This window comes from Trachurus japonicus, chromosome 17 (assembly GCF_045865225.1).
Source record: "Trachurus japonicus isolate A0001 chromosome 17, Traja_1.0".
In the NCBI taxonomy this organism is placed as follows: Eukaryota; Metazoa; Chordata; class Actinopteri; order Carangiformes; family Carangidae; genus Trachurus; species Trachurus japonicus.
This window is the reverse complement of record NC_140923.1, coordinates 318,454-331,693: the sequence shown is the minus strand read 5'-3', so window position 1 is coordinate 331,693 and position 13,240 is coordinate 318,454.

The following is a 13,240-nucleotide window of genomic DNA, read 5'->3' as shown; positions in this document are numbered from 1 at the left end:
TAATACAAACCCACTGAATGAATCAAATTTCAGAACATTTATTTACATTAATACAAGAAGAACAAGAATTTACTGTAGAACAAAGAAAAAAAAACAGAACAATGAACTTTTGAAAAAAACTTTAAAAAAACAAAAAACGATTACACGCGAACAATTGACGTTATCATTTCCCCCTCTTTGGTGACGGTGACTTTTAATCTGTCCACCTCAAGTGCAGCCTCAAAAGGCTGCCACATTTCAACTGAAATCAGGGCATGGTTGCCGTCCTCCAGGCAAACTTTGACTAATGTTTCGTCGATGTCTGTGACCCCGATGATTGTGACATCTAAATGTGCTTTATCTTTCTGGACCTGTTGAAAGAAACAAAAAAAAGCTTGTGTTTTTTGCTTAAGACCACAGACGTAGGAGATTACGGTAATGTCACCATAATCTATTTTACAGTAAAATGGTCAATTAAAAAAAGAGAAGAGAAAAAAAAGAGAAATGAATTCACCTCAGTTTTGGTCCACTTGGTGCTTTGCAGCTGAAGGCCGTATGCCGAAGCCCTGGCCTTCAGGTGCGTTGCACGGACCACATCGCCGTTCTTCAGGTCCGGCATGGCTGCCTCACGCCAGAGTGTGACCCTGCAGGTACTTTCCTCCTGTTGAAGAAGAATACACATCAGTGAAATAAAAGGCTTTCTCTCCCTCTCCCTGTGTGTAATCTCTCTACAGGTGTTATTACACTAATCAGTCCCTCCAGGAATTCACGATGTTGCGATCGCAACAATTAACGCAAATTCAGCCAATCCCTGCAAATTTTTTCTCCGCAACTTTTCCGCAAATTGGACCAATTGTCGGTGCTTTCCGCGAGTTACACAGCAGAGAGTGAGAGTCTGGACGGAGCGGTGGTTGAAAGTGAGTCCACGGAGGAACGGCGTGGCTGGGCTGACGGCAAGAAACTTGATACAACGTGCACAAAGTGATAAGTAAAGGAACACAAGCTGAGTTGAACGTGTTGAGTGTGTGAGTTGTCCTGGTTGACCACCCGAGGCTGTGTGCATAGGCGGCCTTACCTATGTTTCAACCGTTTCAATTGAAACGGGCCCCAGCCACCAGGGGGGCCCCCAGCTGCCAGCCACCAAGTAAAAGACAGAACAATAATTCATAGGTTTCACCTTATCACATACACACACACACACAGGCCTACATCCACCACACACACCAACAGCTCTGTCCACCGTGCGGTTACACACTCGACCCCTGATCCGCTCTACAACCACTGATGCGCGTATCGCGCCACACCGCGACTGTAGCCTACTAATCGCTCCTGATTAATAATACGGCAGGAAATATTAATAACAACTAGGCTTACCTTTGAAAACGGCCCGCAAACTATCAATAGACCCTAGTTTTCCTTCTCCCAGTATTATTCCTTTTCTCTTAGCGTTTCTTTTGTTTTTCCTGCTTTCCTCCTGACGTGCGCCCAGTTGCGTAACCTGATGACTGACGTCTGTCAATCACTTTCCTCCTCTTTTCTTTTTTTCCTCAGGTTGAGTATGAGTACATCCTAACTTAACAGAGAAATAAAACACAGCGCACAACTAAAATGTGATATTATTGGCAGCTTATTTACAGATTGTAATAATGGAGGAGACAGCTGTCTGTCTGCTGCTCCAGCACCGCAGCACCGACAGGATCAGCGCCTGCAGACGTCTGTCTGTCCGCATGTCTCGTCCTTTCCTTGTCCGTGGTCGTGATGCTGAAATAACGCGGAGCACTTTGCTCTCATTACTTTTGTTGCCAATTTAAATTCAGAATATTGTTAAAGCCTGTAGTTTGTCTGAAAATGTACATGATTTTGCTTTTTGATGAAAACCAACTTCAGTCCTGGTTTTTTCTGCGAAGTCCTGGTTTCTTGCCCTGATAGTGATTTTAACACTTAAGGTGTTGTGCGTACCTGTGATGCATGGATAGTGCGTTTACTGCGTCCTCTCAGGGTTTAAAGAATCAGCGACACATGGGCACATAGCTGGCCCCCAGATGTCTAAGGCCGACCCTTACTGTGCGTCAACCCCGCAGCACTCCCCGAGGGGGAATCCAGTGAGTGCGCCACTGCAGGGCCGGAGCGGAGCAGCCGGCGGCCAGGTGGGTTCCAGGGTGCCATTCCGAAGGGCCGCCACTCCGAACGTTTACTTTAATTTGTCGGAATGCCGACCCTTAATTATTTATGGGAAAAGGGTGCCATTACGAACCTGAAAGAAAGGGTGCCATTCCGAACCTGAAAAAATCTTGAATGGTTTAAGGCACGGAGTAAGCAAGTGTAGTTGCGGTGGTAGCGTAGTGGTCAGAGCGACTGCTTTTGACGCGGTGGATCAGGGTTCGACTCCCGGGGGAGATATATATTAACTGCGATTTTATTGGCCTCTACCTAACCTTTTTACTAAACTTAACCAACTCCTTTCTACATTGCCTAAACCTAACCAAAGCACAGAGCAAGGACATTTATTTTCAGCAGGAGTACCGCGGCTGCATCAGATGGATGTAATGCATCAGACTCGCACCTGGGTGAAACTTTGGAGGGGGAGGGGGAGGGGGAGGGGCCGGTCGGGCGCTGTCCCCGCGGCGCGTCGTGTCAAGCCGGGCAGGAAGTCAAACCACGAGAGAATCCGGTCAATTTTCAAAATAAAACACATTCGGAACGGCGGCCCCTCGGGAAGTTCGAAATGACGGACCTTCGGGAATTTTCGGACTGGCAGACCGTCGGAATGGCGGTCCTTCGGAATGGCGGTCGCCCCCCGGCCAGGTGCCCCTTCCCCATCCTAAGGCCCTGGCCCTGGACTTGAGTAGCCCCCCTCCCCTTTTTAATCAAAGACTGGACTGTTTTAATGGCATTTTAAAACATTTATTTTACCACGATTTTTAAACAGACATTTTAATTAAAAGTAAAACAACTTTCAACTCCATGTAATTTTCCTGTGCCTTTCTCAACAAGTGGAAAATTGCTGGTACAACAGGACCTCACATTATTTTGTGATATTTAAAAATGTTCAATTTTCCTTTGATTTTTAATTATTCAGAACAAAACTGCAACTTTTATTATTTTTTTTGCAACTTTCGCTGTCTCCCGCAATTTAATCGCAATAAAAGCGCTTAAATAATCGCAACATGCACCGCAATTTTTTCAAAATGTGGCCGCAAAATCAGGCATTTTAGGCCGCAACAATCACAAAAGGCCAGCGAAATCTTGGAGGGACTGTCAATCTTGTGTTCTGGTTGCTGATTGGTAACGGAGGACGTCCTCCCTTAGAGCGTCATTTTACGTGTCTTAGCCAATCATAGATCAGCATGAATTAATGATTAAAAAAATACACATTAACCCAGGCTGGTTGTGTTATCTATCTATCTATCTATCTATCTGAAATGATATTACTGTATTTATATTATATTATTTATTTACTGTATTATATTTATTGTATTTTATTTGTATTTTCCTACTCTAAAACATATGTGTGTGAGTTTAGTATTAGTGAAATAATACAGTAATAGAGTAATACAAACCCACTGAATGAATCACATTTCAGAACATTTATTTACATTAATACAAGAAGAACAAGAATTTACTGTAGAACAAAGAAAAAAAAACAGAACAATGAACTTTTGAAAAAAACTTTAAAAAAACAAAAAACGATTACATGCGAACAATTGACGTTATCATCCTATCCACCTCAAGTGCAGCCTCAAAAGGCTGCCACATTTCAACTGAAATCAGGGCATGTTTGCCGTCCTACAGGCAAACTTTGACTAATGTTTCGTCTTTGTGACCCCGATGATTGTGACATCTAAAGGCGGGTTTACACTGCACGACTATTCGTCTGTTCACATCTCAAACTGCACGAGCTTCCCTCTTCAGTCCTACGTCTCAGATCAGTCTCAGACCCCCACTAATTGCACGTCGTTCTACGATTGCTCTCCACCACGATTACCCTGCGATGCCACTGAGATTTGTGCTGCTCTATAATTGCTCGATTGTAAACATCAAATTGACATTGGTTCCTGATATTGGTTCCTATATAGCAGAGTCCATGTGGAAGATCAGACCGACAAACACACACACAGACAGCGCGCATCACCTCCAAGGCCGGTGCAGAGAGAGAGAGAGAGAGAGAGAGAGAGAGAGAGAGAGCGACGCTCTCCAGCCAGCTGACGTAGTTCACCTGCAGCTCACCTGCAGCTGTCAGAGGAGGCTCACTAGTTCTCTCTCTCGCCTGCACTTTGTTTAAAAATTCAGCTGATCAGGAGCCAGAGCACAGTGGAAGTGGCTGGTGTGTAGGCTCGCTATTTTATACTGTAACGGCAAGAAAAAATAATCGTCCTCAATTGCTGATTGATAGTGTGTGTATTTGTCGGGCTGATCTTCCATCACGGACTGCGCTGCATCATCACCTGGTCACCCTGTCTCTCTACAGCTGTGGTCTAACTTCAGCTTCACTTCCCTGTCCCTCCTCTCTCTGTCTGCCCATTTTAACTCCATCTGACGAGGTTCAGCATCACATTCAGGTTCATAAAGGCTCTGTGCTCTGTGCTAAAACAATCTGTCATGGTAAAAACTTGTCGTATGTGCAGAATCGTGACGTAGGACCCCATACATTGTCCGTCACGACCAGAAATTTTCTGGCATGTCAGAAAATAATCGGGAGGTCGGCGACTCGTCTTTAGGACGTCGGGACGTGACGCAGAGCCTCACTAACCATACGTCCTGATTATGCTCACGACCCCGCGATCCCTCTACGATTATGCAAATTAGGCTGCGACTCGTCTGGGACGACAAAATCGTGGCAAAATCGTACAGTGTAAGCCCGCCTTAAGTGTGCTTTATCTTTCTGGACCTGTTGAAAGAAACAAAAAAAAGCTTATGTTTTTTGCTTAAGACCACAGACGTAGGAGATTACGGTAATGTCATCATCATCTATTTTACAGTAAAATGGTCAATCTAAAAGAAAGAGAAGAGAAAAAAAAGGAGAAATGAATTCACCTCAGTTTTGGTCCACTTGGTGCTTTGCAGCTGAAGGCCGTATGCCGAAGCCCTGGCCTTCAGGTGCGTTGCACGGACCACATCGCCGTTCTTCAGGTCCGGCATGGCTGCCTCACGCCACAGTGTGACCCTGCAGGTGCTTTCCTCCTGTTGAAGACACATCAGTGAAATAAAAGGCTTTCTCTCCCTCTCCCTGTGTGTAATCTCTCCACAGGTATTATTACACTAATGTGAGGACCCACAGTGTATTCTCTTTTCTGTACAGATTTAAACAAGAAATACCCAAGACACAATACAGCACATATAAATATATTTATTTTCGAACACAAAATAAAAAAGAACAAAACTAAATAAAAATGAAAAGTGTGTTAACATATAGAACAAAATAAAATATATAAGAGAACACTTTTCCATAATTTTTTGTAAGAAAAATACACAAACAAATTATTGTTCCACGAGGACAGTCCCAGGAACCCCCCGCGAGTTGCTCCAGGTCTCGGGCTGACTCGCTGAGGTTCCCAGGACCCTGGACAGCTGCACGTCAGAGAGAGACAGCAAGGCCACTGCGGACAGGAACGCCAGAACCTTGACCGTACCCTTTGGATCGAGCTCCTTAGGGAGGCGGCGCTCGCTTCTCTCGAGCCATGGCAGCTCGGCCTCCCTAAGTCTCTCGATCCGTGAGGAGTAGATCAGGCTCTGGCGTTCCATCTCCTCCTGGACAAACCGCTGGATGTTGCCCAGACGTGCCACCGCTGAGGCAAACTGGCCCACTCCCAGCAGCTGCTCGTAGGACTTCTTGTCCCATCGAGCGCGGGGGTTCTTGGTCTGTCAGACCCGGACAGAGGGGAACCACATGATCTTGAGGGTCGTGAAGGCGAGCTTGAGGCAAGTCAGTGGGTCCCTGCCAGCTTCAGTGACCAAGGCCTTAGCCCTGTCAAAGACCTTGGGGAAAGGGCAGGTGTTCTTCTCCACCACTTTCCCCAAGAGGCTGTCCAGCTGGCAGGAACCCACCACTTTGCCCCAGTCGGGTGTCTCCTTTTTGGACAGACCTGAGAGGGTGACATGGTGCCTGTCCTCTCTCTCAGGTCCTTCAGGAGTACATCCCACAGGCACTCCCCGATGTCGGTGTCGGAGGCCCCGAGGAACTCCGACAGGGTGAAGAGGCGGTGGATGCGCTCCACGTTGCGCCGGTCGCCCGTCCAGTGCTGCGACGGCGGGGGCATCACCTCGGCGGTTGCAGCGTTCCAGGGGCCAAGTTCTAGGAACCCCCGCGAGTTAGTCGGGCTTTACTCCTGACTGGCGGAGGTCCCTAGGACTTTGGACAGCTGCGCGTCTGAAGGAGCTAGTGTGTGGCCGTACACCAGCTCCTCCAGCGTGCACTCGGCCTGGTAGCATTGCTAGGCAGCCTTGAACCCCCCACGTCCTCTGGAGGCCCTGTAATGGCCCTCCAGGATGCCAAGGAGGTGCCCGATGGTCTCCTTGACGATGCGGACGAACCCATGGCCGTCCGGCTGGTCCAGGAAGGGGACGACCATGGGCTCAACATACATCAAGGCCTTCAGGGCGTCCACATGGAGTTTTAGAGTTTGAGTCCTAAAAAACATTGTAAAAGTGTGTGAATTTATTCATTTTTATTAAAGGGGAACTAAACCCCTCAGTTTTGGATGACGTGCTCTAAGCTTGAAATTCAAAAAATGCCTTGATTATGGGCGGGACTCCAGGAGCACTCTCCGATCCCCCCTCCCCCTCCCCCTTGCGCCCCATTCACACCCGCAAAATCACACAAAAGAGAAAAAAAAGTAATAAACACACATCGACACTTCTGCTAGCGCTAACGAGCTACTAACGAGCGACTCAACACTAGTAGCGCAGACACTACTAGGAGAGGACGCCAGAGCCGTGACACAGCATCTACAGCCGATCCGCCGGCTCGTTAGCTCGTTAACGGCTCGTTATCGCCGGCCGCACTAACGATTCCCATCCAGGCAGCTGTTAGCAGCCGTTAGCCGCAGCAGAGCAGCTAGACTGCCTAGCAACCGTTAGCCGCAGCAGAGCAGCTAGAGTGCCTAGCAACCGTTAGCGGCAGGCAGCAGCCGGTGCTGATTGGTCGGGGAGCTAGTGGCCGGTGACGAAAGCTGCCTCCAAAACGTCATCTGCCTCCATCTCAGCCAATAGAAAAATTCGATTGTAATAGCCGTGTTTCAACCCATAGAGGGCAGTCACTCTACATTTTTACTACAAAATACACCAAATTGAAATATTTTGACTAAAATGTCAAAAGTTGGACCAGAATCAACTGACAACACTACCTTATACCCAAATACATTTGTTTTCAGCAGAAAAAAGTGGTTTAGGGGTTTAGTTCCTCTTTAAAAACAAAGATGAACCGGTACATAAAAAAGAAAAGAAGATTGTTGTTTTTGTTTTTTGAGTGGAGCAATGTTTTTTGTTTTTTGTTTTGATAAACTTTGCCTTTTATTTATTATCCCAGCCTATTTTGAATTTTGTTATATCATAGTGGTCTATAGTCTTTATCACAAACTAGAACTGTTAAGTTTTAAGTGTCACTGATGTAAATGGTTACAGCTTGAAGTGGCAGTGAAGTATTGAAAAATATTGAGAAGGTCTTGAAAAAGTCTTAAAAAGGTGTTAGAATTAACTTCAAGATTCCTGTATATACCCTGTTATAGTGATCAAATGGACTCTGGACCAACGTGATCACTATAAGCGGTTTCCACTGTTGTAGTTAAACCATAGCCTATTATATTTTTTATTAATAAATAAATAAATACCCACCTTACAGGCACGCATGGTATTGACACTTCAGCATGACCACAGTAAAAGGTCAACGCTCACCACTGCAACACGGCACTCCCCCGTCCTAAACCCCCTTGTCCTCCCTCACACAACACATCGTTGTTAGTTTCTGGTTAGCATTAGAAGGATGTAGTCAATTAAATCAGAAGTAAGCGATCTGGTCGTTTTGGTTAATGCTGCGTTCCAGGCAGGCTTTTGAAATCGTAAATTACAGCTTCAAGTCACGATTTACGACTTTGTAGCGTTCCAGGCAACCCACTCGTGTTTCTCCGACCTGTTTTACCTGTGAAAGTCACTATAACGGCCACTCGTAACTTCTGACCCATGAACTCGTACCAGATCGAACTGGTACCACTTCACAGGTCGGAAAAACACCAGTTACAGTCCTCGTCCCTACGTCACCACATTCAGGCGCATCCCTTGGCTGCACACACAGAGAGGACTGCCCCTTTATGCCGTTCTCTCTCCTCATTGGATAAAGGTTGTAGGATACAAGGAAAGTTTTCTCCTGGGCTCAGAGCAGAGCAGAGTGACTGACAGACCCGTGTTTCAGACCAAACACTCTATAGAAGTGATTGCTGTCGGAAGATACAACTATTTAAGACTTAGATTAACACAAAAATATCACTTACTTCTGCTTTAAGGGAACTACAATGATCATTTCATCCAAAGTACCATACCCTGTGTTAGTGTTGTCACGATACCAACATGTTGGTACCGGTATCGGTACCAACATGTTTTTCGATTCCTTTTCGGTACTTTTCCAAATAAAAAGAGAACACAAAAAATGTCATTATTAACTTTATTTTAATAGAAAATCTTAGAACTATAACATATGTATCAGTAAATCAATAAACAATCTGCTGCAGGATTAAAATAGAAATGTCCATCTATATTAGTCTGAACTCTAAGTTAAATCATTAGTGTTCTGTTTAAAAATGAATAGACCGAATCTCCTTGTTGTTTACATTCTACTTCCGGGTAGAAAACCAGCTGTAATGTGAATGAGATCAATAGTAACGAACGAGAGTTTAGCTATATATATATATATATATATATATCATATTTTTCACGCCCTATCACTGTTTAGACAAATCTGAAATTATTGAAGAAACATTACTATTTCTGTGTGTGTGTGTTTTGTGTTGCTATGTGTTGTATTTATTCAGTTTGGGGGAATCACAGTGTCTAGAAAGCATCAGTGGCTCAGCTGACAGGGACAGCTAACGGTAGCTGCTAACGGTAGCTAAGCTAACGGTAGCTAAGCTAACAGCAGTAGCTAAGCTAACAGCAGGACGTCAGCTGTTAAAACCCTCCCGTTGTGGGACACAACATGAAACTACTCCAGTTAGCTCAGTCATGTTGGAACTCAGATATCCGCTGGAGAAAATATTTTTTCATGGAGCGTTTATTGAGTCACTGAGTTATTAAAGTTAAACAGGTAGCTAACCGTTAGCCCGGCTAATCTATGATAACCATGACTAACTTAATTACAAAAATGTGCACACGTAAATAGTAATGTTTGTCCAATCATTGGTTTTATAGACTTTACAAACATCAGATTAGTCTAAACGGTGATATAATGACATGAAAAAGTAGATAAATATAGCGAAACTCTCGTCCGTCACTATTGTTCGAATGCTGGTTTTCTACCCGGAAGTAGTTGTAAACAACAAGGCGATTCGTCCTATATCAACTGCATTATTTGAGGTCTGAAAGCATTCAAACACACACCTATTGTTTCCCATATGTAGACCTGTTGTAGACCAATGTGTGGTGCAGCGTCACCCCAGCGAGCAAGCTGACGTCGAAACAACGTCTTTTCTACGTCATGGTCCGACGTCGAAATGACGTCCCTGGCGGGTGCAGAATGAAAGTTTTTGTTACGTCTTTTTTGGACGTCTTCTGGACGTTCAGTTTTGACGTTTATAGGACGTCGATACAAGGTTCAAATAAGGTTGAAAAATGGTCGGCGTGGACGTCCTCTTGACGTCTTATATTGACCGAATTTGAACGTAATTTATACATAAAAATTATTTTAAATATTTAAAAATATTGACCATATCAATGGCCTTATGAAATTATGTAGATTAGGCCATGTATCAAATACAGCATTCAAAGTACATTGTAACTGCATGTTATGCACTGTGAAAGTGCACAAATACCATTTGGGTGCGTACATTAAATATTGTTGTTGACGGTGTGTATGCCCCCCCTCCTGTGTCCCTCCTTTCCCATGAAGAAGTCCAATGCAGAATTCAAAATACACTTTTATTATTTTTGTTGGAAATTAAATTCAATGTTTCAGGAAAGATAATTTGGTTCATACATGAAACACAGTAGTCAAAAAGAGGACTTTGTCTTCAGCTCTTACAAAGAACATCCAAGATATTTTATGTCTGTTGAGCTTGTGTCTTCTCTCGCCCGACACTCACTGCTGTGTGATCACACGTGTTCAGTGCATGCCAAGCCAAGTAAGGATGTAAACAATTAAATTAATTGCAGTCAATCAATCCTTTTCTAGGAGTTTTTTGTGAAATGTAAACAAGCAAAGCCGACATAAAGTAGCGGGATCTCTATTTAAATGTACACAGGGGAGAGAGGAGGTGAAAAGAGACAACAACACTGTTACCTGTTGTATACTGGCCTCAGGATGTACCATCGCTAAAACACAGAGACCACAGTGTGTAACGAGTCAAAAAGCCGCCGTCACTGAGCTGCCGTGTACGGGAGGATACGGTAAAACCGACGCGGGTCCGGTGTTTTTATCAAAGCTTGGTCCGTGCTGAGGCACCGGGTCGGTTTGAGCTGCGTTCAGGCTGCATTAAAACTCCTCAGGCAGTGTCCAACATCAAAATATTAAATCCAGCAGCAGTCCACTGAAATTCACAAAAAAAAAAACTGTCTGTTTCTTGATCTACGAACAACTCCAATCTGTCACATGAATCCGCCGACAGCACCGACTTGAAGCCCGTGTGCCCCCGTCGCTGGGCGTCTGCTCGCCGCTGGACGACTCCTGCAGCACCGGCGCCTCCTTCTCCTGCGGCTCCTCCGCGGCGCGCTCCGCGATGCCGGTGAGGAAGAGGAGGAGGACGCCGTCCTCGCTCGCACTGCTCCGGATCAAACTGCAGAGGAGACGAGAGAGACTTCCGTTACCGAGGCAACGACCTCTGATCCCCCAGGCTCCTGTTACCGAGAAAGTCACCGTTAAATCCCCAGTCTGTGGTCAGTTCATCCAGATACCGCCTGTTAGGATTTGCCTTAGGAGTGACCAAGAGCTAACAGGCTACATCCATGGTCGGGCTAGTCCCATGCTGCCACCTACTGAACTGCATGCGGGCCTACTCCTTCGCCATCCCGCTGGAGATAACAAGCCAATTAACTTTATCTCTATCCATATAAACGCACAGAAAAATATTTTTGCATGGAGAAATTGTAAAATGATGTAATCTGATAACGTTAATCAACAGTAAAAATGATAGATTTTACCTCTTTCAAATGAGGGGGACCAAGGTTGCAGAATATCCCGTTATGATTGTGCATGACAATCAAAACATGCTGTAACGACAGTCTATGGAGCAAAAACAAAAAGGAATAATGAAATATTAAAATCCTCATGAATTAAAGTCGTTTTGATCATGGCTGGTGACGTGAGGCTATAACTAATGAGAAAAAAAAAAAGTTGACGATCTGAGGGTTTTTTTTTAACAATAGCAGAGGGTTACTGATACCATGAACACATTATTAACTAAGTATACAAAAGAGTGTGACTTTAACATTAAATAAAAGGTAATGTGCATAACTATAAGATATAGCTACTTACCGTCGATGATCCGTAGTTGTCTGACAGCTTCTCACAAAACTAACCGCTTGTAAATTCAAATTGCGCGGGTTCGCGCATGCGCAGTACACCAAGTTTCAACCGTTGCTAGGCAATCAGTGCCCATCGGGCAGTGCGCAACGCGCGCGCGCGCGCATGCACACACACGCACACACACACACGCACACGCACACACACCCAACACACACACACACACACACACACACACACACACACACACACACACACACACACAGATTACGTAGCCATACCAGACGCAGGCTTAATTTCGTCAATAAATATATTATTATTATTATTATTTTTATAAATTACATTCAAATTTGGACATAGATGTCAAGAGAGAGTCACACCACACAGCTGAAGATTTCCAAAAAAGATGTGATAAAAAATTATTGTGCACCCGTCTTTTTTAGGTCAGATATTGAACGTCACATCAACGTCCAGAAGAGGTTATTATACGACGTCCAGATATGACCTATTTTAGACGTCAGTTAGACGTACAGATGTGGTCCTGGACCGACCGACGCGATCTGGACCTGATCTGGAGGTCCATTAGACGTCAGATGTTTGCTGGGACAGAATCAAGACCATCAACGCAATATCGTTCCGTTAATTAATCTCCGCGTAGTGAGAGAGAGAGAGAGAGAATACATCCGCGGTAAAAAGGAATCTTATCAACCAGCAGTGTTTGCATTAATTAACAAGTCTGTGGCGGCCCGTCTCTCTCTCGCGCGGTGCACACACACACACACAAACACAGGCACATGGACAGGTGGCGCTGTAACGGTCATTTTTTTTTGCTTTGTTTGTGGCTCGCTCACTCACTCGTCTCGGCTCAAATTACTTCACGTGGCGACATGACCGCTGCCGGCGGCGCTAAATGAAAGTACCGGTCCCATCTAAGTGCAGTATAGTACCGTTTTAAATGTCTCAGTACCCCGGTACCACTCTAGTACCGGTATACCCAACAACCCTATTATGAACCGTTGTATTTATTTCTGCTCGGTGACGCATCTGCAGCTGAATATAAAAGAGTTTTAAATTCATGCATTTACCAAACTTTTTATGGAATCATAAAGAAGTCCTCTGCACTTAGATGCGTTTGAGGAACCGGTGGAGGACCAGGAGGTGCCAGCCGCAACGGCGGCTGTGGCGCCTTATCAACCACCTGGATGATTTGCCACGCCCAGGAAGGTCCCACATAAATGAAACCATTATTCATCCATAATAATTACATCACGAGCTTTTCAACGGTGAAATCTGTTTTGTTTCTACTACCTACCGTTGTGGAGAGGGATAGTGCCCGACGAGGTGTCCATTATCAGAAATTAATGGACGACGCGGAGGCGTGAACCGTCCGACGCGAAGCGGAGGACGGTTGCTTCCGCAAAGTCCATTAATCTCTGATAATCTGACACCTCGAAGGGCATTATCCCGCTGTTACCATGGTCACTTACGAGATAAATACATATTAAAGGTACCATCCCGGGCGGCTCATTTTGTGGCAAAAATATAAAAATCTGAGTATATCGGTTAAGTATTAGACAGTAATTGATGCTATTAGTGGTT